Source organism: Nothoprocta perdicaria, unplaced genomic scaffold (assembly GCF_003342845.1).
Source record: "Nothoprocta perdicaria isolate Ctin4 unplaced genomic scaffold, notPer1 scaffold_224, whole genome shotgun sequence".
NCBI lineage: Eukaryota > Metazoa > Chordata > Aves > Tinamiformes > Tinamidae > Nothoprocta > Nothoprocta perdicaria.
The window spans coordinates 1212595-1238261 of record NW_020455437.1 but is presented as its reverse complement, the minus strand read 5'-3'; the positions used below and the strand labels follow the sequence as shown (position 1 = coordinate 1238261).

The 25667-nt window shown below is 44.6% G+C and overlaps 2 long non-coding RNA genes across 2 annotated transcripts; both read left to right on the top strand.

The window, feature by feature from the left end:
- Positions 1 to 574: 574 nt before the first annotated feature.
- LOC112947211 lies at positions 575 to 4236 on the top strand. Its single transcript, XR_003249367.1, has 3 exons — positions 575 to 639; positions 737 to 866; positions 3758 to 4236. It is a non-coding gene; the product is annotated as an uncharacterized LOC112947211 (long non-coding RNA).
- Positions 4237 to 8948: 4712 nt separating this feature from the next.
- On the top strand, positions 8949 to 10037 carry LOC112947199. The gene is made up of 2 exons (XR_003249364.1): positions 8949 to 9044; positions 9929 to 10037. It is a non-coding gene; the product is annotated as an uncharacterized LOC112947199 (long non-coding RNA).
- The last annotated feature ends 15630 nt before the right edge of the window (positions 10038 to 25667 follow it).

Below are 25667 nucleotides of genomic sequence, written 5' to 3'. Positions count from 1 at the left end.
CCGACACGGGCCGCCCCTTCTTGCAGAGCCCGGGTTACAGGATCCCCCTCCCTTCTCAGCCGGCTGTCCCCGGCCCCTCCCCGCCTGCTCCTTGGGCAGCTCCTCTGGCGCCCACAGCTGGTGCCCGAGGGCTGGAGTTGGGGACCTGCAGACSTGTCCTGGGGCAGGGCTGTAGGGTCAGAACCAGAGGGGGAGCCCTGCGTTTGTGAGCCCCAAAAGCGAGGCTGGAAGGGCTGTGTTTGGGGTGCTCCCAAAGAGGTGCCAGCGCCCAGTTGCAGAGCTCGGGAATGGAGACCAAGCCCTGCGTTTTGGGGCTCCAAAGCAGAGCCCAAGGGCTGAGTTTCGGGGTTGGAGAGTGGAGCCCAAGGGCTGTGTTTGTGCAGCCCGGGAGCAGAGACGGGTCCTCTGCTCCTCGGCACCCAAAAGTCCAGGGTGGGACGGAGGCCTCGGTGCGGCCGGTGGGAGGCGGCTGGGCTGGGGGTGGCAGGGGCTGTTGGGGCACCTGGACCCTCACGGGAGGTGGGGGAGCCCATTGGCAGCGCCGCGAGGGCCGGAAAGGCCCCACGCTCCAGGCAGAGTCTTCGCATCTGACTCCGGTTCTGGGCACGAGGGGCCCTTTGGAGGCCCCCCTCCTTCATGGTTAGTCCAGCTCTTGGGCTCTCTCTGCTATGGGTGGACTGACGAGGAACGACTCATTCAATGTGGATGCACTGCTGACTGTCGTGTCCATGTGCAGGTTGTGGCAGCGGTCGCTTCACGTCCTTGTCAAGAGGGGATCCTGCAAGCGCAGCGGTGGATCTGGAGAGAGCAAACAAACACCAGCAGACACCGTCGTGGCAGCCCAGGGACAGAGCATCTGCCTGATGGTAGCGTGTTGAGGCAGCTGGAGCTGTGGCTTTTTCTTAATCCCTACTCTCTTTCCTGTACAGGAACGGTTAGGTGACCTGCCTGGCTTATCTTGTCTGTTGCTAAAATCAAGCGTGTAGTCAGCTTTTATTTTTACTAAATGTACCATTCTGACTCACCTTAATGTTAATAGTAGAACAAGACCTTTCTTTCCAGGGGTGTCTGGTTTGTTCTGTCGCCTCCTGCTGTTCATTGGCAAAACACAGGCGTACTTTAACTTACACATAGAAAAAATTAGAAGCACTTAGAYGTGCTTAGCCTTAGACAGCCTTACTTAGAATTAGCCTTAAACAGGCTTAGACAGGCTTAGTTATACTTTAGATTTAGACAGGCTTAGTTAGTCTTGCATTTAGACAGACTTAGCCCTAGCCAGACTTAGACTTGGTTAGCCTTAGACAGTCTTAGAGGGGCTTAGTTAGACTTAGCCTTAGACAGAGACTTAGATAGCCTTAGCCTAGAGAGAATTAGACAGGCTTAACTAGACTTAAATATAGACAAACTTGGACACGCATAGCCTTAGACAGATTGAAACAGGCTTAGCCTTAGACATATTAGGACTGTTTAGGATTAGACAGGCTTAGCCTTAGACAGACTAAGACAGGCTTAGTGTTAGACTTAGAAGGGCCTAGTTAGACTTGGATTTAAACAAACTTAGGCAGACCTATACAGGCTTAACCAGGTAAGGCAGACTTCCATTTAGACAGACTTAGACCAGCCTAGTCTTGGACAGATGCAGAACTAGTTAGACTTAAATTTAGAGAGACTTAGGCTTAGCCTTAGGCAGACTTAGACAGGCTACCCACTTGCACTGGCTTGTGCAGGGCTAGCTGTCCTCTGGAGAGCTGGCCTCTGGCTTCCCTTTGGAAAGATGGGGCAGGGTTGGTTCAGGAAAGGGTTACAGTTTGGGAAATCGAGGAAGCCATTTGAAGACTAGAGAGGTTCTGTCCCCATTAGGATTAGGAGAGCTCTATCTACTAGGTGTTGGCAGGCAGGATTTCCCATTGGAAAGGGAACTGGAAAGRAGGCAGGAGCAGCCCCTGGAGCTGCGCAAGGGAGCCCGGCTGGGAGCAGCCAGGGCTGCCCTGGAGGAACATCAATATCCCGCGGGAAGCGGAGGGGCCTCCCGGTGAGAGGCAGAGGGTGCACGGGGAGCCTGGCAGTCCCAGGGCCCAGTCGTGTCCCCCACAGAACAGAAGGTGAATGCGGCGCGCGCGTTTTTTTGCTAAAAGCTTGTTAGAAATTTCCAAAAATGAAAAACAAAACAAAACGGAAAAGAGGCGTAAAAGTGCCTGGCATTTTCATACGTGTTGATCTGAGGAAAAGGACTGTGTACTGCCCTGAACGGTGCCCATGAGCGGCAGCCCCGTCCGGGCCGGGCGTCCCGGCCCTGCTCCTGGCCCCGTCCCACTGCGGACACGGCCGTGGGGAGGGCGCAGCCGGGCAGGGGTCCCCGGCCGCGGGTCTCCGTGCGGCTCTGGCTCGCGGCCTGGCGGGGTGGGGGGCGGAGCAGCCACGTTGGGAGGGCTGGAGCGGCCGCCAGGCGGTGCCGCAGCACACAGGAGGTCGGCGCTGGGTGCGGGCAGGGCCAGAAGCGGAGCCGCAAAAGGCGCCAGGAGCAGCGCGGGGCCGTACGCGACCCCGAGCGGGTCCGGCCCAGGCCAGCCCAGCTGTGCCCTGCCGTGCCCAGCCCTGCCCTGCCCAGCCCTGCCATGCCCAGCCCAGCCCAGCCGCCGCCGCCCCCCGGTGCTAGGGCCAAGGCCACCGGAAGGGCCCCGTCCRGGCAGCAGCCGCGTCCCCGCGCAGCGTTGGAGCCTCCCGAGCCCAGAGCCGGTGCGAGACACGCAGGGGCGGTTGCAGACCTGCTCCTTGGGGCTGCAAGGTGTAAAATAACGGGAACTCCTTTCCCTGATGGATCCTATTATCTCGTTCATTTGCTCATACGATAAAGGAGTTTCTCTCATGGAGCTGCTTGCTCTCGTTGTCTTGTTCCTTGTTTGTCTGTGGGATAAACAAAGTCCTGTTTGTGGGGGTGGAGGCCGAGGCTGCAGTGGCTCCGGGGTGTCCCCGTGTGCYCTCCCTGCTGCCCGCGGCTCCCTGTGGAGCACTTCCCGGTGAGTATCCAGTGCACAACGCCTCCCGCTGTCCACAGAATCACCAGTAGTGAGCTGGTAGTGCCGCCCGAGCCCGAATATTCCCTGCCTGGATGCACCCTGCCCAGGGCCRCAGCCGCCGCACGGAGGGGACGGGGCCTGGAGCAGCCGCAGGGCCGGGACGCACAGCCCAGATGGGGCTGCTGCGAGCGGGAGCTGCGTGGAGCAGGACACAGCCTCTTTCCTCAGACCAACGTGTATGAAAATGCCAGGACAGGTTTCYTCCTCTTTCCCTCTTGTTTTGTTTCCTCTCATTTTGGGAATTTTTTAGCAAGCTTTTGCAGAACAAAAGCGCCGCATTTACCTTCTGTTCTGTGGGGCACACCACTGGGCCCTGGGACTGCCAGGCTCCCCGTGCACCCTCCACCTCTCACCAGGAGGCCCCTCCGCTTCCCGCGGGATATTGATGTTCCTCCAGGGCAGCCCTGGCTGCTCCCAGCCGGGCTCCCTTGCGCAGCTCCAGAGGCTGCTCCGGCCTCCTTCCCAGTTCCCTTTCCAATGGGAAATCCTGCCTGCCAACACCTCGTAGATAGAGCTCTCCCCCTTTCCTTCTCTTCCCTTCCCAGGGCACAGGACATCCCCAGTCCTGTGTGCACTTGGGGGAGCACCATGAAGGGCCGGAGGGCCCCTCTGCAGAAGCATCTCAATGCAAGTGTCTCTTCTACTCTTGTGTTCTACTGATCTTCAAACGTTCTTTTTAGCTTCTAGTCTTCAGGCACCCAAATCTACCAGTTTCTGCTGAAAATTATATGTGCTGTCCATCGAGCTGAGTATTGAATTTGGAGAGACCTGTTTCTGACCACACTACATGGGAGTCTTGAGAAGTTATAGAGGTCTCTGCTAGATCCCAGATGTCTTCGTTATCACATTGCTATTACACAGTGAGTTCAATAATTCCTCAGTCTACCTCAGCTGGATGTCCTGCCTGGCCACAGTTTGCAGGTCAGAGTTGAAAAATACTGTTATTTTCAAGATGTGAATCTTGTTTCTTCTAAAAAACCCATAGCCTTTATCTTTGAATTTGATGTTTTATGATTTTCATCTTCAACACTTGATAGCTAGAATGAATGTCATACCAGTGATGTTCACTGTGATTCCATCTCTTTTGTCTCAAGGGTTGTACAGTTACATTCCTCAGATTAGCAGTTGTTTGAAAAAGTTCCTGTTTATTCTAAATAGTTAAGACAAAGCAATACAGAGCATTCTTGTAGGGTGGGCTGAAGCTGGGCTATAACTAAAAATAATTTGTTAATTGAAAAAAGAAGGAAGCTTTGACCAAAAAAATATTTCCACAAAATGTGTCTGCCTTTCTCATAAAATTTTGAATGTTTTTTTTTCTTCCATCATAAAGTCCAAAAATTATGATATTTTGATTTTGAAATACCACTGTCACTAAGCTGACTACTGAGTGGTAATCTATGGCTGTGGTGTCAGGAGGGAATTGAAGACTAACAGTTCATCGTAATCTCTGTATAACCCATGGCATGCATCAGTTCCTGTGCAACTGGAATGTTAAGAGTCATTAAAAATGCTATTAATTCCGTTTAACCATCAGTATTTGTTTCCTACGTAGTCATTAAAGACAAAAACGAGGGAGGTAAGCTTTATGCTGGAAGCTAAAAAATTAGTTATTTTTGGACTCACACCAGAGAGTTTTCCATTCTCCTTAAACCCTGTCTGCTGTTTCCCCCAAGTCATGTATGCTCCATGTTTGAATGGCAAATAATACATTAGCTCATAAAATAGCAGCAAAGAGGAAAAAAAGAAATTTCTTTTATTAGAAAGAAGAAAATGCAAGAAAATAAGTTTCTTGCATTTTATGTTATAATGAGGAAAACAAGGGGAAAAAAGTGGGATGATGCTTAAAAGTGCCACAATGGCCACCTGTTTTGGAGGCAGAGTTTAAATACAGTGATGCAGGATGCCCTATACCTCAGTCCCAGAAGGACTCTCAAGAATATTTAAGTACAGCTGTATTTTCCTTACAGAAACTTGATCTATGGACCCTCTAGGCATAAGTTATCATTAGTGCTTCAAGGACAAGGTCACCAGATTATCAAACGGGCTGTCAGAAAGAATGGGGACATCACAGAGCATCATGGTTGTGCAGACAAAACCAGGATCCCAAAACCCACTATGGGTCTGGGTTGGTTTTATGAACTGACACATTTCGTTATGGGCCAGCCCCGAACAAAATAGATCATTCATGTTTTCGCAGCACGTAATGGAAGCCAGAATTGCCACAGCTGAAAATTTCCTGCAGGCTTCCACTCTGAAAGCACTTTTTGCTATTCTGTTTGAAAAATTCTTTACAAAATATTACCAAAGGGCTCTGTATTTCAGCTTTAGGATCTATCCAATCAATGCACCTCTATTTACCAGTAATGAGTTGTGGAATAAATGCCTTGTTCTGTCTTCCTCCAGGTTAAAAACATACCTGCACCTGCAGTGCGTGTGTCTTTCAGACACATTGCACTGAAGCAGTCTTTCAGATACAATGTGATTAGAGGTGGTCTCCCATATCYAGGAGGTGCAGGAGAAGAGGAAGGTGATTGCACAGGCAGCAGACATCTCAAACCCTGGAAACCAGGGGACTGTTGTTCCTGGGAGGTCCCTTTGAAATCTTCCTCCTCTAGGATTATATATTATATTACATTACCATTTCTTAGGGATTTGGCCGGGGTGAGGGGGAGGAGGGGGGGTTACCTCACTTTTTACAAGATATGCCAGCACATCATGGGAATGAGGCAGTGTTTAAGTTCAGGTGGTGTATGCATGTTGGTGTTTGAAGCTAACCTGGAGATTTAATACTTATAACTAATGGGAGTATTAAAGTCCTCCAAAGAGCTTATACCAACTTATATCTCCAATAGCTAATACCTTAAAAAAAATATGCCCCTCCCAACCCCTCCCTCCATAAAAAAAAAAAAAAAAAAAAGCCCACACAACCACCACCTCCATAAAAAAAAAAAAAAAAAAAAAAAAAAAAAAAAACCCCCCCCCCCCCCCCCCCCCCAAAAAAAAAAAAAAAAAAAAAAAAAAAAAGCCCCCAGAGCATTTGACCAAAAAAAAAAAAAAAAAAAGAAGAAGCAAAAAGTTACTGGTGACCCTTAGCAAACATGATAGCCCACTGCCCCACTGCTTTTTCTGTGGAGGTCAAACAACTGCCTCTTTCTAGAGACTGACCTTTGTAAAGGTCATTTAAGGGAAACATTTGCTGACTGCACAAGCAGAGTGATTGTGACCAGCATTTTCCCTCTGTGTGCTGAGGCAGTGCATCCTTTTGTAACTCAGGATTATGTCCACTGCAGGGTTAAATAAGCAGGCTGTGAAGGGAATGCTCCAAGATCTGCTTTCCTTTTACCACTTTTCCTATTGTTTTTACAGCTCATATCCTTGGCTGAAGAACTGCTTATCTTACAGGTCAGCAAATGGCACTTGCTYTGCCAAGAGCTTACTGTGTACTGCCCCTGCATCTTGCATAGCTGTTTATCATCTGTCAACAAGGTTAAAGTTATGTTATATCAACATCGGCTTCAGAAAACTATGAAATAACCAATAGCAGGAAAAAAAAAACGGAAAAAATGTAAAACATCCAACAGATATGCAGATTCCCCTTGCTTTCCAGGAGATAATCTAGAGATTGGTATAAACTGGCAAACCTCCAGGATGAGGATACAGCCCACTATGTTGAACTGGGTTTGATGTCAAGGCTGCCAATGATTTCTGAAACAGCTGCATGTTGAGCTTTCAAGTCTGGGATTCTGGTATGAGATGTCTTAATGAGGCAGATACTCTGTATTTTCTGGTCATTTTRGGGGGTATTTGTGCACACAAACCTATTAGTCAAATCTGTGATCAAAATCTATAGGAGCAGGGTGCATGAAGGACGCTGTGGGGTCTTTTATACAGAAGGGGAAGTGAGGAAGGAAAACAATCAGATTTTCAGAGTAAGGAAGGAAAGTGACAAGGGATTATATAAAAGGGATAGTGGAAAGTAGAAAAACATATTGGCAGTGCATGGAAAATATGGAAAATCCAAGTCTAAGGCTGGAGCTATGAAGTCTAGCTGGAAAAAAAAAAAGAGGAGAAAGTCTACACATGATGATCATAATGATTTGCTAGCCTTGTGCTTACTTCAAATCATACCTTAGTTCTAAAACTCAAAGATAATTTTCAGTGCAAGAAGCAGAATCAAGAGTAAGCATAACCTGCTGTTGTGCAGTACAGAATGATGACCACCTCTGTCTTCAGATATGCAAAATAAATGTACAGAAATATTTCTAGACAAGTATCTGAACTTTAGAAAAAATACTTTCCCTAATCACCATTTTAAAATTATACTGTGAATTCCAGTGACTAGGCTAATAACAAGATAAACACCTTTTTCCCTGGAAGGGCCAGTGACCCTTAATGGCATTTCAGGAAATGTGACTTTTTGAAGTGATGCCTGACCAGGGCAGCACCAAAAAAAATTTAGAGTCATTTTGTGGAAGCCTTAGCCTTGGCCAAAAACTTAGGCCTTTCAGAGAAGCAGCACTGCTGTAGTCCAAGTCCTGCAGCAGAGAGTAATGCAAACCATACAGGTGAGAGACAATAAATAAATAAATAAATAAATTTGCATAACTGAGCAAGTTAACTATTGCATTGCCTATGTTTTTAAATTTTGCCTTGATTCCTTAGCAACCATTCCTTAGGATCTAGTGACTTTTTGACAAATACAAGAAAAACAGATAAATCATATTTGTGTGAGGCTAAATGGAACAATATTAGGTTGCATCTACCTGAAGTTTTTGCCTCGATTCCTGTAAACATGCCAGGACTTACTCATTAATTTTAAAAACTTAACACTGATTTTGGCTAGGAAATAGGTTGTTGATGAGTAGCAGGAATTTAAATAATTCAATTAAACAAAATCCAGCACAGAGTCCAAGGCTTTTTCTCTTGCAATACAGCTTGTGGCTAGGAAGCATAACATACTAACACATCTTAAAGTACTTCTACTGCAGCTGTGCTTTGTTTTGCTCAGGTTTATGACTTCTGAGAAACTRTTCTGTAACTGTGGCAAGAACAAGCATCCCACTTGCATGGTCCTGAGATTGTGCTCCCCTAGGAATGCCTTCTGCTTGGGGAAAAGTGGCTGCACACGAGCTCTCGTGTCTATCATTGGTCACAGGATACCCTCATCTCTGGAAAATAACTCTGAGAACAGACACTTCACCCTAAAAGGCAGGCACAGAGCATAATTCCTGAGCACATACAGGCCAACACAGTGTCTTCAAGACGGCAGCAAAGAGGCAGGGAGAGAACATGTTCCCTATAAGCCCAGGAGAGAGGACTGCAGCATCACAGAAACCACTGTGTGGAAAGGTTGTCTTTAATACAAGTGGTGGTAGAAAATAGCCTCATCCTTGTGGCTCTTTGTAACCATGGTTTATTTCATTTCTGTTTTATTGCTCTCATAAAATAATAAAATCAAAGCTCTCTGCCAAACATTATGAAATAAAGACCATCTTTCTCATCTATCATTTTCTCATCTATCATTTTAGGGTTGGCCAATGCTGCTCTCCAACTCATCTGCACCCAACTCCTTGGGTTCTGCAACTGCTTCCCCTCATCTACCCGTCTGTACTCAACAATTTGCTACTACCCCTCATCCACCCYTGTCTGTACTCAACAATTTACTTCTCCAGCTTTGCCACATTCGTGTCAACTTGGTTCATACGGGCTCACTCAGTTTAGCAACATAAGAAAAATGGTAGCTGTTAACATTATTTTTGCTCAGTTTAATTTATATCCTAAAAGCTGAGGTTCTAGAGAAAAGGATTCAAGTGGTTTAAATTGCTCTCTGGTGAGGTTGGTGTTTTCCTTTCCATGGAAGGAACCAGGATGACCACACTCTGTCTAAGAACAGCAAAGTGCTGAAGCTAGTATGTGAATCTAAGTGCTGAAGCTAGTATGTGAATCTGGACTGCATAGTTTCAAAAGGTAAGAAAATTGCTTTTTGGTGCACGTTGAAACACCGAGCTAGGAAAAAAAATGACCAAAGAAACAAAATGGGATCTTCTCCTGCTGTTCCGTGACCCTTCTGTGCTGCTTTGTGCTGGAAGAGTTTGATGTTTTTTGGACAGCCTAGGGAAGGGACACAGCAGAAAGACACAAAAGGGACAGGTTTGTACTAGGCCTTCCCACCTCAGCCACTTAAGGAAGGGGAGCAGGCCTGTTCCTTTCCTTAACGATGGGGAAAAACACATCTAGGGCACTAGAGACCACATTGCCCTGGGCCCGTAGGCACTCACGTGCCCCAAGCTCCATGACACAGCACAGCTGCTACCCCAAAACACTCAGGGCTCTGCTGTGAGCATCCAGCTGCGGAGAACAGCAAAGAAAACAGGTCCAAACAAGCACCACCGCCTCCTTCATGGTCCTGCTCCAGGCCAGGTCCCCAGCCGTGCTCCACAGGTCTTGCTCCATAGATCCCGCTCCATAGAATGGAAACAGATGCACTCGGCCCCACTGGGAATGAGCTCCCTGCAAGGGCTCATGCAGCATAGGGGAAGCACAGATGATTCTGATTAAATATTACTAAAATTGGGCTGTTTTTCTAACACTAATCTCTGACTTAATGTTCTAGCCACATAAGCAATAAACTATTCTGACACTAATGGTAGGCTTTGTAAGAAATTGTGTTGTTTTTAAATTTTTTTTTTAATTGCCACACAGCCTGGAGAATGTAATTATCTCATTGTTTGGAAGCTATACAACTTACATTAAGAATTTATATAAATCAGCTTGACTTACCAGTTCTGTAGAAGCTGGATGATGCAATGAAACTGCTGGAGGGGTAAAATGTGCTTTATGCTGCTTTACAGAACAACACAGGCCTGACAAAAGATACGTATTTATATCAAAACCTTCTTTCTCTGGAAGATAATCCCACTGGCAGAGAGATCAGGCCACACCAATGTCTTAAAGGCTGGAGAAAGGTAAGTGAAACCTTGTCCTTGTGCTTTCATTGATCAGAAACTGAGACCAGACCCCTAAGCTTCAGAGAAATGCATGGGGACATGATGTTTTCTATCAGTTAGAGACCTGGCCCTGTGTAACTGCAATTTCAGGAGCAAACAAATGTGGGAATGGAGATTTGCTAGATGATGCTGTCATATGATAATGAAGATTAATTAGGTCACATATGAAAAGCACTTCAGCTATGTAAGGCCTCTACTGTTAGTGTATTTATGGTATTGCACTGCCAGTGTAATTATATTTATTATGGATGTACCAAAGCATCCCAAATGTACTTACACAAAGGATTTGGAAAAGATTTACAAAGCTCTGCTTATCTCGCAGCCCGACGAAACATCCTGATGAAATTTTTCTGAATACCTGCCTCTCGCATGCATGCAGCATTATTATTATTTGTTTGAAAGATGTACTGCTATAGCAGAGAATTCGGATCAGACCAAATTCATGTGACATGAGCTGGAATTAAAGGGTTATACCAAAAATGCCAGGCAGAGCCAGGAGCCTTTGAAGTATTTTCTGGTGAGCTCAGTATGCTTCATTGCTGCTGATCAGCACCAAAACCAGCGGAGTTAACACAGAAGTAGTTTTCAAGAAAAGATTTTAGGGGCCAATGAAAAAGCGTAACACCCTGGAGACCCAAGTTATTCCCCGGCTCCCTGTTCTGCCAAAAAGATGCGAGTCAGTTTGGAAGAGTTGCTCACTCTCAGCACCTCAATTCACTGCCTACAAAATGGGAGTGTGCCTACACTCCAGATTAGCCCTGCGATAGTCAGGGACTTGGAATAAGGGCAGTCAAAATGGTTGGGATCCAGTTATCGAAGGTGGCAAGTGAGAAGGTCCCATTTGGCTCTACTCTGAAAGAAAACTGGATTGCAGAATCCAGTCCCCCAGAAATGGTACCTGGTAGCTTTATTTTCCCAAAAGAACAACTAAGAGCCCAGATCCAGGCCAGAGTGTGACCCAAAGCCAAACTCCAGAGCATCTAAGAGGGGATAAACTGGGAACACAACAGGATCCACATAACAGGCAGGTCTTTCAGCAACACCCATGAGTTACCAGCACAATTTCACAAAAATTGCTGCTCTAGACAACAGTAAATTTCAGGAAGACTTAGTCCTAGGCTTGCACAAACACCTTAGTTCATGGCACCATCCCAAAAGCACTCRCCCTCATGCATCTTCACAGCAAAGTAAAGGAAAAAGATCTAGCACATGGCTATTCCTTTCAAAACCACGACTGTCTGGGAAGCTTAGTCACCTTCCTGGATGTATGACTGCGCTGCAAAAATGTTTCAGCATCACAAGAGTTTTCCACGTATCTGAAGCAATTATAGGCTGTCACTGCTTGCAATAACACATTTCACATTTCAGATACAAATCCTGGATGATTTATATGCTGCTGAAGGACAAGTGAGGTGATATGAATCCCACTTGTGTGCTCAGTTGCTAGGTTTCCTCTTCTCCACCCACCCTGGCACTGACTAATGCTGATGCCTCAGAAGACGTTTTACTTATTGAAGATTAAAATTAATATCATTAAAGTGACATTTTCAAACTGGCCACTGCCATRTAGCAATTTTCTGTTCCAACCAAGCACAATGTCTCAGCTCCAAACATCACCTGGTCCAATCGGACTGCTACTGGAATCCTATAAAGAGATACAGCGTAGCTCACTGTGGGATAATGCATTACACATGGGAAAATAAGAATAACCAAAACCACTTGAGAGTAGTTTTATAGCAATCTATAATGCACCATCTCCAGATCTTTTAAAAATGCTGGGCAATGGCACAGAGAAATGTTGCAACCTCCCAGGCTCGGTAAGCACATTGTGTACATGTGACTGTACATCCATGCTACTATGAATAAAAAAAAAAACCCCTCTTTTCTGGTATTTTACCATTCCTCGTTACTCTGCAGTGTGTCTCTCCAGATCACTGGTAGCAGGGACCACTTGTAGAGAGCAGAGGAAATAAGGAGCGTGTTTGCTTCGGAGAGGGAAGAGGCTGCTGACGAAGGAAATGGCAGCTCTGCTTCAGGGTTTTCCTTTTTCAGAGCCCACTGCTATTTTCTCAGCCGGCTTTGCTCTGGCACCAGGGCCCTGCTTTGTTTGCTGCTGGCCCCAAGGTGCAGGGAACCCCAGCAATGCAGGAGGAGAACAATGGCACTGCAGGGACAGAGAACAATGGCATCCTGTGGAGGGGAGGAAGGGTGGCGGGCCAGGCGGGTGCCAGCCCTGCTGCCGTTTCCTGGGCAGGTCCCTGTGTCCCCAAGGCCTTAGTCGTCCCCTGCTTCCCATGGAGCACTTCTCTAATCAGAGACACATCAGCTGTTCCCGACAATCCAGGTTTCCTCTTTCTGGTCCAGAGACTGTGGTCCTAAAACGCCAACGCACCAAACTTCACTCACAAGCAAAGCTTGGCCTGCTGTAAAGCACTGTCCCTGCTGCACTGGCCATTGAGCAAAGCCAGTCGCTGCTTTTCAAACCACTGAGATGGGTAAATACACGTCTTATTGGCATGCACGATCACTGTGCAACTTTATTTCTGCTGTGGAACTTCAAAAATGGTTTAGCAGAAATCCCCTTGGTTCCCAATTCTCCTCATGAAGATCTCAGTAAATTTCTACTCCTGCTTTCAGACTAGATATTTTGTTATTGTTGTGATCTAGAATCACATCCGATTGTGACTGTGGATTCAGGAAAATCTATAAGAACAGATGGCAACTTCAGGGAAAGAAACGTTTTCCTGTATATTCATCATTTATAAGATAAAGAGAGAACAAAATAGAGAAAGAAATGACAGACTGGAATCATAAAGCTCTGCATAAAATCCTGGGTCAGCCACAGGTTTCCAGCATAACTAGAGGTGGAGACTGGAAAGAGAAGTATGCTGGAGATACAGTGTTGTTTTGTCTTGCTGAGATGGCTAAGGGAATACTTTTCCCCTTAAYATTTATCATTTCAATAGGGGAACTTCAATCTTTCATAACTTTCACGTGGAAGTTCTTGATAGTTCTGCATTTTTAAGACTTACCTCTAGAGATACATGAAAGCTTGAAAAATCCATCCACTAGAAAAAGAAAACAGGTTATGTTTGTAAAATTTCAGAGAAAAATTTAGCAAAACACTTGGGAACACTGTGTATATGCAATTGCAGAGCTCCCTGCTCTCACATCCCTTCTGCGCCATCCATCAACAGTTACTCCAACCTTCTCCTTGCTCCAGTCCCTCTGGTACATGGTGGCTCTGAATGGCTTTGCTGTGCCAGTCCATGTCTCCTTTCAATGCCGGATCTCAAGAGCCCATGCTTGTCTCTGATGCTTTTGTTACTTGCTCTGTTTTACTGGCTTCTTCGTCCTACTACTGTCTTCTGCATCCCATCATGATGCCTCTTTCCTCCTCTGCATCCACCATGACACCTCTTTCTTCCTGATTTCCCCTGAGAAGAGGAAAGACAAGAGGAGGAGAAAGAGAGAGAGGAGAAACCAAGCTTTGCCCCCATTCCCTGTTCTCATCACTGTTCTTGTGGCCAGAGGAGTCAAGTCAATGCACTCAAACATGCAGCCTTGGACAAACCTTTCGTTCTACTGCTCCTTGGTCATCAAACTCCAACTGAGAGGATTAAGTTTTTTAGAAAATCACAGCTTGGCCAAGGGAGGTAGAAAATATATTCTGGCTAAACTCTAGTCTCCCTGCCACAGTTCTGTGGTGCAAGATTTTCTCAGCAGTTCCTGGTGTACCATTTTTCCCTGACCTTTTTTTAGAAAATAATTTGATTCATTTGCCTGAAATACTCAAAAAATACTTACCTGAGGTAGACATCCAATGTGGGAAAGTCCTGCCCAGGCTACTAAAGCTGAGCAAAATTACACACAACAAAAAACGATGCCTTGGGAAGGTAACCACCAGCAAATCTCAACTTCAGGCATTCTTACTTTCATTGGTTTTGATTTTTGCAAGTATTGTGTCTGTAGATGGCAGTAAAGAATGCCTTTGTACGAAGCCAGGCTAAAGTAAACTCTAATAGCAATTCTTGCCCAGGCCAAATGGTACCCCATTATATCAAATCTGCTAGTCTTTGAATGTACAGATAAAGCAAACATTTTCGAGGCTGCAGTAAGCTGCATCTTCCTGTTTCTCATTGTTTCAGTATATATCTCCTCTATTCTTCCTCATCTTTTCAGCAAGATTAAACAAATAAGGCAAATAAACAGTTATGATTTCCTTTATTTCATTCAATTAGAACCCATCATGTGCATCCTATTATTATTTGCATGATGCAGGCTGGCATTACAAAGACGGGAAAGCAGCCACTTGTTAGGTAGAAAGTTTAATTAGGACGTGCTCCTTAGCGAAGCCGCATGAAAGGATGTAAATAAGTGATTGTCCTGAACAAATAATGGTGCCAAGAAACATCTTTCCCCACAGATTCTTTTTACGTTCATTCATAGCCCCAGAGGGTGGGCTGCCTCTTAGACATTAACTGTTTACAATCAGCACTGTACTCACTTCCTATTAAACCAACATCTCCTTGTACTGCCTTGCTCTTGCATGTTGGCACATACCTCTCTCCACCTGAGAGAAGAGTGGGTCGGAGGAGAAATGCTTTGGGAGCAGAGACACAAGAGCCCAACACACAAGACCTCTTCTTTATTCCGATGAAGATCTTATAGAGACATATAGTATCTCTGCCAGGAGATGCTACGGATGTGAAGTGTGTCCTTTAAAACCTCCCTTGGGAATTGAGCACTCATGGGCAGAGGTTAGGGAAAGGTTTATGATCAACTGTTTATGAATGTGGTTCTGCAAATAGCACTTTGCAGATCAAGAGGCTGGAAATTCAAGATACACACCTGGAACAAAGATATAAACAAACATCCATTTATAAACCAAGAAATCTCACATTAATAACCACCAACTYTTAGACTGCACTACCATTCCCCGTCTTTTTCAAGTACTCACATACTCATTATTGCCAGCACCAGGACAAGGTGCAAGAAGATGTTAATACCAGTCCTTCTGCACAGTGCCATGAATTATGGGAACGAAGGTGGGATTTTTTTTCCTCTGGAGAATGTTACAATGTAGGAAGAAACATCTGATCTTTTCTTTTGCACAAAGTACAAAACAACCATAACCACATCTTTTCTTAAGGACAATATTTAGCACCTGCACCATGACATCTTATAGCCATGAGTTTAACTCAACAGATGGTGGGAACAGATCAGAGGAAAATAATTTGGCACACTTTGCTAACCTCAGCTGAACTTTCTAATTGGGGCTGAAAAAAGTCACTTAGGTTATTTTGCTGGGAAAAGCAAACGGGAAAGAAAAACAAGAGACTGGGACTTGGAAGATCTCCACACCCTGCCATAAACTTCCTCTGTGGACTAGCATGTCCTGAACCAAGCAACTGGTTGTCACTGTCAACTTACTGTCACTGTACAGCTTACTACCTGCTACCTAAAAAACTCATAAGTATAAACACTTTTGAAAACAAAACAATTTTCTGTTACAAGATTACCTAACAAAATCCCAGTAGAAATAAGGAAATATTGACCAACTCTTAAAATTACCCTGAAGTTTAGTCGCTGACTCGCAAGAAGTGTACTTTTTCTTTTTGTGTGACATTCTTGCTTGCTTTCACTTTATGTTCTACAGCATCTCTAGAGGGCTGTCTAAAGTCTCCAGCTCATCTAGCAGCTGGCACAATTGGACTCCATCCTGCCCTCAGAGCCCTTGGGAATCCCTATGGAGTTCATAGTTTTTATATTCTCCACTCTTGTCATCAAACTCCTGTCACCAAGAGAGCAGCCCTTTTTATTTTCATGTAGTATTTAGTGAATCCAACCCTGACTACAGCTGAAAAACACATAGCTTTTGGAATAGGAAAAACATGCTAAGAAAACCAAAAAAAAAAAAAGAAAGAAAGAAAAGAAAGAAAAAAAAAGAAAAGGGGAAAAGGGAAAAGGAAAAAGGAAAAAAGGAAAAAAAAAGAGAAAAAAAAAAACAGGAAAAAAGGAAAAATGAAAAAAAAAAGGGGGAAAAAAAGGAAAAAAGGAAAGTTTTTTTTTTTCACTTTATTTAGATCCATCTACCATTTGAGCTTGGCAACGTCCAGAGCACTTCAGGCCCTTCTGTTGCCTTCATCCCTCAGCCCAACAATCTTCTCCACCCACGAAAACTCCTGCATTGCTAAAAACATCCCCACGGAAGCTGCCAGCAATGCTTTTAGCGGGAGTTATGATTTCAGCCTCGGCTGCACGAGATGACAGATGGGATCTCAGCGCAAGCAGTGGGACCCTCCTGTAAGGATTTGTCCTAACAGGCACCCCTTCGAGAGTCAGGTACCTCGTGAGCAGGCAGGGGAGGTGGTGTTCTGGCAGGAATGTAAAAATAACATTTCCAAACGTGAGCCTGGGAATTCCCTTTTCCTCAGCATCTAATGGCAGCCATGTGAAGCCAACTGGTTTATTTTGGCAGGGTTACACACTGAGCTGGTTGTGGGTGGGGTTTCCATGGGGTAAAATGGTCAGACTTTCATTTCAGCTCCCTCCACAGCATGTGATGTAGGTGAGTACTGAGACATTTCTGGAAAAGTACTTTTGCAGATAATCACATCGCTACAACCCATCTGCAATTTGAAATGGGGTCAGTTCCCCAAGAGCACAAAAGAGGTGCACTCACCTAAACTACTAACTTCCAAATCAGGAAAAAAAGCCTCTCACTGAAGCCATGACTTTGTATTTGTTTAGAGATGTGCATTAGTTCAGGGTAAGCAGTGGAGCAATTAAAGCAAAATTGATAGCAGAATCTGATAATCTGCTAACGCCCTACAGATGTCCTGCAGTTAGGAAATACCGCCATGTGGGGAAGCAGAGGTGAGGCTTAAACTATATCAAGGTGATTTATTATTGCTTAAGAGCAGACCTAGTAAACCTCCCAGTTACAGCATCAGTCCTGTATCTGCACAGCTGATTTGTGCTGCTAAACAAATTCCCACTTCCAAGAAAGATCCCATCCCCTCCAAAGCTCTTCAGCACTGTTGAGAACACTGGCAAAGTTTGCTGTAGGGCTTTGGATAACTATTTATCTGACTTTCTCCAGTTCACATAAGCAGACATAAAAATGCTGCTGTCTGCTCTTCACTTGTGCCTGAAGCCTCCTCTATGACCCTYATTTTCAGGACCAAGCAATTGCAGGAAAACACTACCTAAGAGAGTCGTGAGTGGGAGGGAAGCCTCCTCATGGGCCCTGCCAGGAAAGTGATCTCTGAGACCTCTTATTCCCCTAAGAAGTGAAGTTGAACAAATGCTTAAAACATTTGTGATTTGGGAGTAGGTGTAACATCAGGTGCAGAATATCCACTCTTCTTCCAAAAGGACCACCTGAGCATGTTTGGCAGCTGCTATTTCTATTAGATAAATTGCTCCTTATTTGCTACTCATTAGCTCATCTTCATACAGAAACATTAGGTTTGTAAGTCCTTGGAGCATGACGGCTATGTACAATGGTTTTGTTAAGTTTCTCTAAGTTTGTAATGATATAGGAAGATTATCTCAGCCAAACATTGAMTTTTGAACATGGGGCCAGACAGAGCTAAGATCTAAAATGCAAGGCTGGAAAATTTCCAGCTATCTCCTACTATGATCTGAAGACACCAAAAGGCCGTTTTGCACTTCACATCCTCTTTACAGACCAAAAGATGGCATGTGCAACTGCTGCTAATTTGGGGAACGGAGTGTGCCACARTTTCATGGATGTAATGGGAGACAGAACAACCCTCATGCTTTGCTTTTCTAACTGTTAAGGTAATGTGACTGCTGGCTGCGGTATCCAGGTTTCAAACATCTTTCACTACATTTTCACGTTTGCCCCACACTGGACAGTACAGTTGCAGAGGAGAAAGCAAAGCACAGAAAATGCAAGGGACTCCAGCAGTCAAGGCAAAATATGAGCCTACCTGCTGCAAGGGTGAGGAGTTCAGTGGCTTGTGATAGGGGAAGGAGCAAAGCTAGGGCAGAAAGTCATAGGGAATCATAGGGAATGCATGTAGTGGTGATGGACAGAGCAATCACTGATCTTCAGACCTCCATTCCTCAACGCCAGCAGACCCAAGGCTTCAGCCAGGCAAAGTGCAACCTGAAACTAAGCTCTCAACAAGCTTCTGGCTTCAGCAGCTGAAACCCACCACTATGCTTTGAGATAGCTCCTTCAATCGCTGCTCCTCCATTTGCCTAATGATTTGGAGACCGTGCACCGAGAACAGTAAGCCAAAGGGAAAAGCTGGTGACAAATAGATCCAGCATCTCCAGTCAATAAGAGAGGCTGATGCACTTCCTCTGACATTTCTCTGAGAGATATATGTGATTTTGATAATCTTAAGAAATACTGGAGCACGTCCTAATTTCATGATTTTTCCATCCAGCCTGCCAGCGTAAGGCAATTTTCACACGTACCCAAAAATAACTTCATTTTTTTAGCATGATCTTTGAAGGCATCAGCTCATGATAGAGAAAGGACAGAAGGCAGCACAAACATTGAGACCCCACGAGAACAACATAAAATGGAGCGAATGACTCTAGTCTGCCTGGAAACGCTGCCAGAATGGCCTCTGCTTTTGATATCATCCTGAGGGTCTCTCTGTGGCCACAGAGCTTGTCTGCTTCACAAACACCACAAACACCAATTAAACCCAGCAGATGAGAGTGTGCAGAAGAAGAGTCCTCCAAGGATATAAGAGTTGCAGAGAGAGAAGAGGCATGGAAAGCAAACAAACAACCATTAGCAAAACTGAGACAGAAACCAGCAAAAGAGAGTACAGTGGACTGGCTTTTGCCTGTGGCACTTCAGACACTGATTTTGGGTCAAGAAGAGCACTTAGTGCTGTCTATGTACAGCCTCGTACAATGGTCCTGATTGCATTGGGGATGTGCTGCCACAGTTCAAATGATGCACTGATTCAAGCCACATGTTTTTTGAGGCACTGGTTTAAATCATCTGTTGCTCAGTTTCTTCTCAATGCTTCTTGTTCAGCCTTTATACTTGGAATTAATATATTCATCAGGACCAACAGCAGTTACCCGGTTCCTCTTCATCACAGACTTTGTCCTCTCCCATCTTAGTCACACAATGTCCCCATCATCTCTGAAGCAGCAATAAGAGTCTTTGTCCCTGGTTAGTAACAGGGAATACAGACATCCACAGTGGCTGCGATGAAGCATCATGCCATGTGCAAAGGCATCCACAAGAGGGACAGATAAATCCAACATTTCCCTGAAGTTTTCTGGTGTGGTTCCTGATTTCTTGGTCTCACATGGGCCATGTCCTTACGTGCAGGACTTTCCAGCTGCCCTCCCCTGCTTCAGCCATTGTGCACAAGGGTGTCGGCTCCAACAGTGTCTCCTTTAGGGAGGACACAGCCTCCCCAAGGAGCCTGGTAAAGACACCTGCCGCTCTTGCAGCATTTGTTGAATGTTAATCTGCTTGTCCCCTGGCTCCATCTAAGGAGGGTTTATTACCTCTCTCCTCCTTAAGGGTGTAGCCATGACACTCGTATTGCTAAAGCTCCTGGAGGTGGGCCAGATTCAAAGGCAGTTAAAGTCAACACACTGCAAAATTCCCATGGGACTTTTGATCGGACCTGTCTCCTAACCTTATTTTTGGAGTTCAGCTGTTAAGATGATATATGCTGTATGATAAATATTCTTATGTATTTCATGCTCCGTGTCAAAGCATTATCACACATGTAATAATCTTTACTATATCGATGCTGTAGTTCGAGTGTCATTGCTTCTCCTTGTTGCTGCCTTGTGGAACATACATCCACCCATGACGTGACCCTATTTCATTTCCTATCATCAGCCCTATCCAGTCCTTCCTACACATACGTCATTGGGAATTGGGTCAGGCCTCAACTCAAAAATACATAGCTGTCCTTTGGCCTCTGAAGCAGAGGCTCAGATTTCACTACAGCAGCTTGGCTCCTCTGGAGATAGAACTGTTTTGTGCAGGCTGAGGGTAAGATGCTGCAAGTTTAGTGCTTCACATTAAAAAGAAAACCTTTCCTTTCATCACCCCCACCTTCCTCTTAATTAAGTGTTAGAAGGATACTGTGTTCAGTTCTGGGCACCCCAGTATAGGAGGGACGTGGAGCTTCTCGAGAGGGTCCAGAGAAGGGCAACCAGGATGATTAAGGGAATGGAACATCTCTCGTATGAAGAGAGGCTGAGTGAGCTGGGCCTGTTTTCTCTGGAGAAGAGACGGCTCAGAGGGGATATGATTAATATGTATAAGTTCAGGAAGGGAGAATGCAGGGAGGAAGGGGACAGGCTGTTCTCACTGGTGGCCAGCGACAGGACGAGGGGTAATGGCCACAAGCTGAAGCATAAGAAGYTCCGTGTCCAGGTGAGGAGCAACTTCTTTACTGTTAGGGTGACAGAGCAGTGGAACAGGCTGCCCAGGGAGGTTGTGGAGTCTCCTTCTCTGGAGGTCTTCAAAACCCGCCTGGATGCCACCCTGTGCCACATGCTCTAGGTGTGCCTGCTTGAGCAGGAAGGTTGGACTAGATGATCTCTAGAGGTCCCTTCCAACCTTAAATATTCTGTGAATCTGTGATAGGTCAGGTACTTAGCCTGCAAGGATGCAAGGAAAATTGCTTCACCGTGTCAATGTAGCGCAAGAGCATGACCACAACATGTTCATTTCCATTGCAGCAGAGTCATTGCCACAACACTCTATCTCCTAGTGTGGTCTCAGTTCATGTCAGAGAACATATTTTCAAGGGGTTGCACAACTGGTGCTTTTTGTGGTCTCCCATTCGACAAGCAAAGTTTAGAGTCACTGAGATTGCTCATGTGCTTCATTGCTTCATGCATTGCCAGCTCAGTCTGGGGGCATGAAGAGGCTTTCACAAGCCAAACATAAGGATGGCTGAAAAGGTTCCAGGTCTATGCAGAACGCCACAGATGCAAAGGGGGAAAGGGTAACTCAGCCTAGCTGAGTCAAATAGTCAAAAAGAGGAAAAGAAAGCAACAATTGAGATGGAAAAGTAGTCCTCCAGGTGACCAAGTGCAAGCTCACTAAAAGCTAGACATTTTTAAGTGTAGTTTTTTCTTAGGCTGATTGCTTGCCCTCGGCAGATAAGTGCTTAGCAAGTGTTTTCTATGACTGGTTTCCATGGAAAATGGGGTTAGGACAGAGCATAACCTTAAATGAAGCTGTGATGTTAGGAGGACAAGGACAGCTATCTCATACCATTCCTAATACCATTACAGCAACACCRAGGTTTATTTTTTAAAACACTCTTAAATACTGAGAGCTTTTAGTCTGATTATACAACTGAAGTTATATACACCCCTTATATGAGATATCTATGAATGACTTGCAACTTATATTGGAAACAGTAAAACTTAACATTCCTTCCTTTCTTCCAACTTTATGGTCATAAAAAGGCTGATTTATTCAAAGAAAGAAGCAACATACTCTGTCAGATTTTGGTCAAGGCTGATGAATTAAGATAAAACATAGATATAAATAACTATATTATCAATCAATCTGACATTCCTTCAGGACACCAAATGATAACAAAGTCGTGGGGCTTACTAATAACTTAAGTGATTACCCTCACTTTACTATATCCACTGCTCAGTTAGCTATGTGACCCATTTCAGTTTGGTTTGGCACCGCTTTCAAGTATGAAAAAATAATGCTCTAGAGTAAAAGCTTGTGCTATGAAAAGGATTCATTTCTTCCATCTTCATTCTGCTGCTTAGAGGTAGGGGCAGACCAGTCATCCCAAAATTAGACTGAAAAGAGGAGGATATATGGCTAGAGAGAAAAAAAAATCCCTAATTGCTTTTTTCCTTATTGTCACCAAGGTATGAAGCCAAATTGCAGGATCCATACGAGCACAGGCAATTCTCCAGGGTACTGCTAAAGATGGTTGCTGACCACCACGCTGTGCCATGGCTGTACCAGACAATTCACCGTGTGGCTCCTCTCTTGCAGCTGAGTTGTCTCAAGGGCTGACAACTTGAACTAATGGAAGCAAGGTTTGCTCCCCTCAAAGTGTCTTCACCAATGTAAAAGCTGCCCTGGAGCCATCTGGTAGTAAAACTAAAGCAAAACCCAAACGTTTTAGTTCTTCTCCTGGTAATACTGCTGACTTACCCCTACACTCCTCCACAAACCTCATCTTGGTAAGTTACCTCATAGTGAAAATAAACCATCCAATGTGYTCTGAGCTTTTCCTCCAAGATTCTTTGCTTGATTATTATTATTTTTTAACCAGTGTTTATAAGTCTTAGGTGAGCCAACTTAGAGAAAGATAATCCCTTCTCCCAGAATGTCTTGGTCTGATCGCTGAAATGCAGGAGACTGAAAGTCAAAATACCAAATTGTTYGTAGGGAATGTGGAGTGCACATGGCAGACACAAACCAACAAGCAGTCTAAGATGGTAGAAATGCCTCTTGTGTCATGAGAAGCAGAAAAATACCGARAAACTGTGAATTCATTGCTTTGCGCTTTTGGAACTGGACACCATGTGGCCCCATACGCAGCCTTTGAAGGTCTCAACCTTGATGCAGAATTTAGATGCAAAGGACTGTCTATAATCCCCAAGCCATCATGCACTCAGAATAGTAAAATCATTTCTATTTTGTTTTTCTCCCTTTCTACTGTATTTAAACAGCAAATCAGGAGTTTTCTTTGTGCCTGCCACAAAAGCCCTGGGTAGAAGCCAAGCTGCTGTGCAGCACTGAGTATCCCCAAATGAGACTTGTGCTGGTATTTGCAATATGACACTGCAGCTGGAACAGCTAGAGACAGATGCTCAGAGTGACATGCTCCACCTCAGGTTCCTCACGTATGGATAAAATACACATTCTTTCCTCCTGCTTATTGCAATTATAGCAATTCAACCCTGGGATCACAGTGTCGGGGAATATGCTGGGTTCTCCAGCTTGAAAACATTTAATGGAATCTGAATGCCTGTTTAAAGATTGGTTCAAGTTCAAGCACATGTTGTTCTTACTCTGTGATGAAACTGCTGGGTGAAATTCACAGTTTCACTTATGAGGGAGGTCAGTCCCAAACCACATCCAAGCCTTGAACACTTGAACTTCCCAAGACACATGTACAAACAGATTGCGTCTTAAACTGAGATTTAGTTTAAGCCTGTTATTTATTGGCCATTTTGGTTCCAGGTCCTCTGCTTTGCACATGCAAATGTACTTCTCCACTGCACACAGAGCTACAGCAATTTCATACARGGACTGAGCAGCTACTGGCACAACCATCTCTCAAGTCCATTTCATACCCTCACTAGCCTGGCTTGTATATGTGACAGCCAAAAGTATCAGGGGAAAAGTAGAAGATTTAGGTGAACAGTTAAAATAAGAGTTTCAGTTATTGCTCCATGCTCTAGAAATGCTGCATTGGAAGAGAAATACCTGAATCTACTCCCTTGCTTCCAAAGCTTGGAAAAGGGCATCAGAATCCCAGCCCTCAGGATAGCATGGATCCTTGCAGCCAGGTGCATGTCTAGCCACACTGAGACACATTGGGAGCATGTTCCTATGGGCAGCAGTTTCACAGAGAGCATGCAGAATGGATGATTTAATTAAATCCAAGCTGCTGGATGTACTGACAAGCACATTTTACCTCAGCACAAAAATCACACATTTGAACAGGCAAACCAAGCAAGAGGCATGAAGGTCAGGAGTCAGTTCCCTCTCCCTGTGCACCTAGAATGCTGAAGACAGATGAAGAGCAGCCCAGCTTTCCTACAGTTGTGCTCTGCAATCAAAATTAACTGCTTTCTGGGTGTAACATTACCATGTCTAGTGATTTGTGGCTTTTGTATGTGTAAGAGAGCTGGGCCATGCATTTTCAGTGCTATAGGAATGCATTTTGATGAGCCAAGATGGGAAGGAATTTGAAGAGAATAAGTGAAGAAACATTATCGTGCATAAAACCTTTCTTTCTCAACAGACATACAGATCCTATCATAAAAGGTCTGTAACTTCAGCAGATTAAATGTATCACTGTGAAGAAAGGAATGTGCATATGGTTTCAATGATGGTCCAGTASTAACTATCCCATCCGGGTGAGAAGGACTGTTACCAGTCAGAGATACCTGATCCTGGCAGCAGGTGGGTGATTATTGGTGCTTATGTGTGAAAAATCAAACTACAAAAGGCAGTAAAGAATAATAAATAATCTGAGAGATTTGACAGGAAAGAACTCTTAGGGAAGAGGAGGAGAATGGCCCTAACCATCATCTGAACTGTGAGATGGGAYGTTCCACATATGCCTTCTAAAGAGCGAGGTATATATGTTGCCAGGATAAAGTTCTGCCAAATCTGAAAAGTGCAATATAAAAAAAGCCATACCTAACTGGTAGGCTTATGTAGGAGAAAAGAATGAAATTTTTACCTAAGATGGATGACTCAATCCCTAGACTTTCAYCCATCACTCCATGCCACAAAGTGATGGGTGAAAGACTGACCTGTCCACCTTTTGCCATGCTTTCTGCTTGAGCACTCAAAGACCATCAGCTTTGGTCATGGCTAGAAGAACAGAGGACACCATTTTGTTTGCAATTTCAAGGTGGCTTTAGACATGGTTTTTAGGCCCAGGTACATCCAACTTTGTGACAGCTAAAGGTATGTTTTGGGGTTTGTTTTCTTTTTTGACATCCTTCTGTGCACAGTCTTTAATCTGTCAGGCCTTTCCTTCCTGCAAAAACAAGGGGAGAGGATATTTAACAGATGAAGTCAGTGGAAAGTCTCCTCTTGCCTCCAGCTGGGGTTGGATTCAGCCCACAGAGCACAGGTGTCTTGAATGGACAGAGGAAACCAAAGTGTGGCTTTGGTCTTCCCCTCTGCAGCTCAGAGGACTCTCCACACCTAAAGAAATAATCCTGTGATGGCCTAACTCTTTCAAGTCCCAACTGATTCCCCCAAATCATGATGGTTTTGAAAAAAACTATGTTGTTTTCTCTTTGTTTTCACCAAAAATACACTTTTGTGTTTCCTTGCTGATACTATAGATTTGCACCCGAGGAAGGGGAGGGCACTAGGAGGTTTTCTTGTATAGCAGCTTTTAAATGTAGCGTTGTCCAGGGTGTTTATTTAGTATTAACTGGGTGGTTTAGACCGTGGGCTATTAATAACTGTTTTGTTTTGATTACATAAGTGAAATTCTTAATTAGAGTTTATTGGTCACACATGTGTGTTTCCCTGTTTGCCCTTAACAACATCATGAGTGTACAAGAAACACCTCAGTGAATTGGCAGTTTTATTACTAAATTTCTAACAGAGCTGTTAGCTGTTTAAGAACCTTGTCTACTTTCTGTCTTCACAAGGGTATTCCTTCTGGAGATGCCAAGATAAATTTCAAAAAATGAAAGAAAAAGTTGCAGCTGGAAGCTTGTGTTTTGTGCAAATATTATAGAAGGGAAAAACAATACAATTCAGCTGCAAAGAAAGCTGTGCAAGCCTTGGGAGTCGAGCTGGAATTTTGCTGTCACTTGAGGGACAAATATAACAGCAACGAGTGCTTGGATTTTTCCTCGGCCGCTT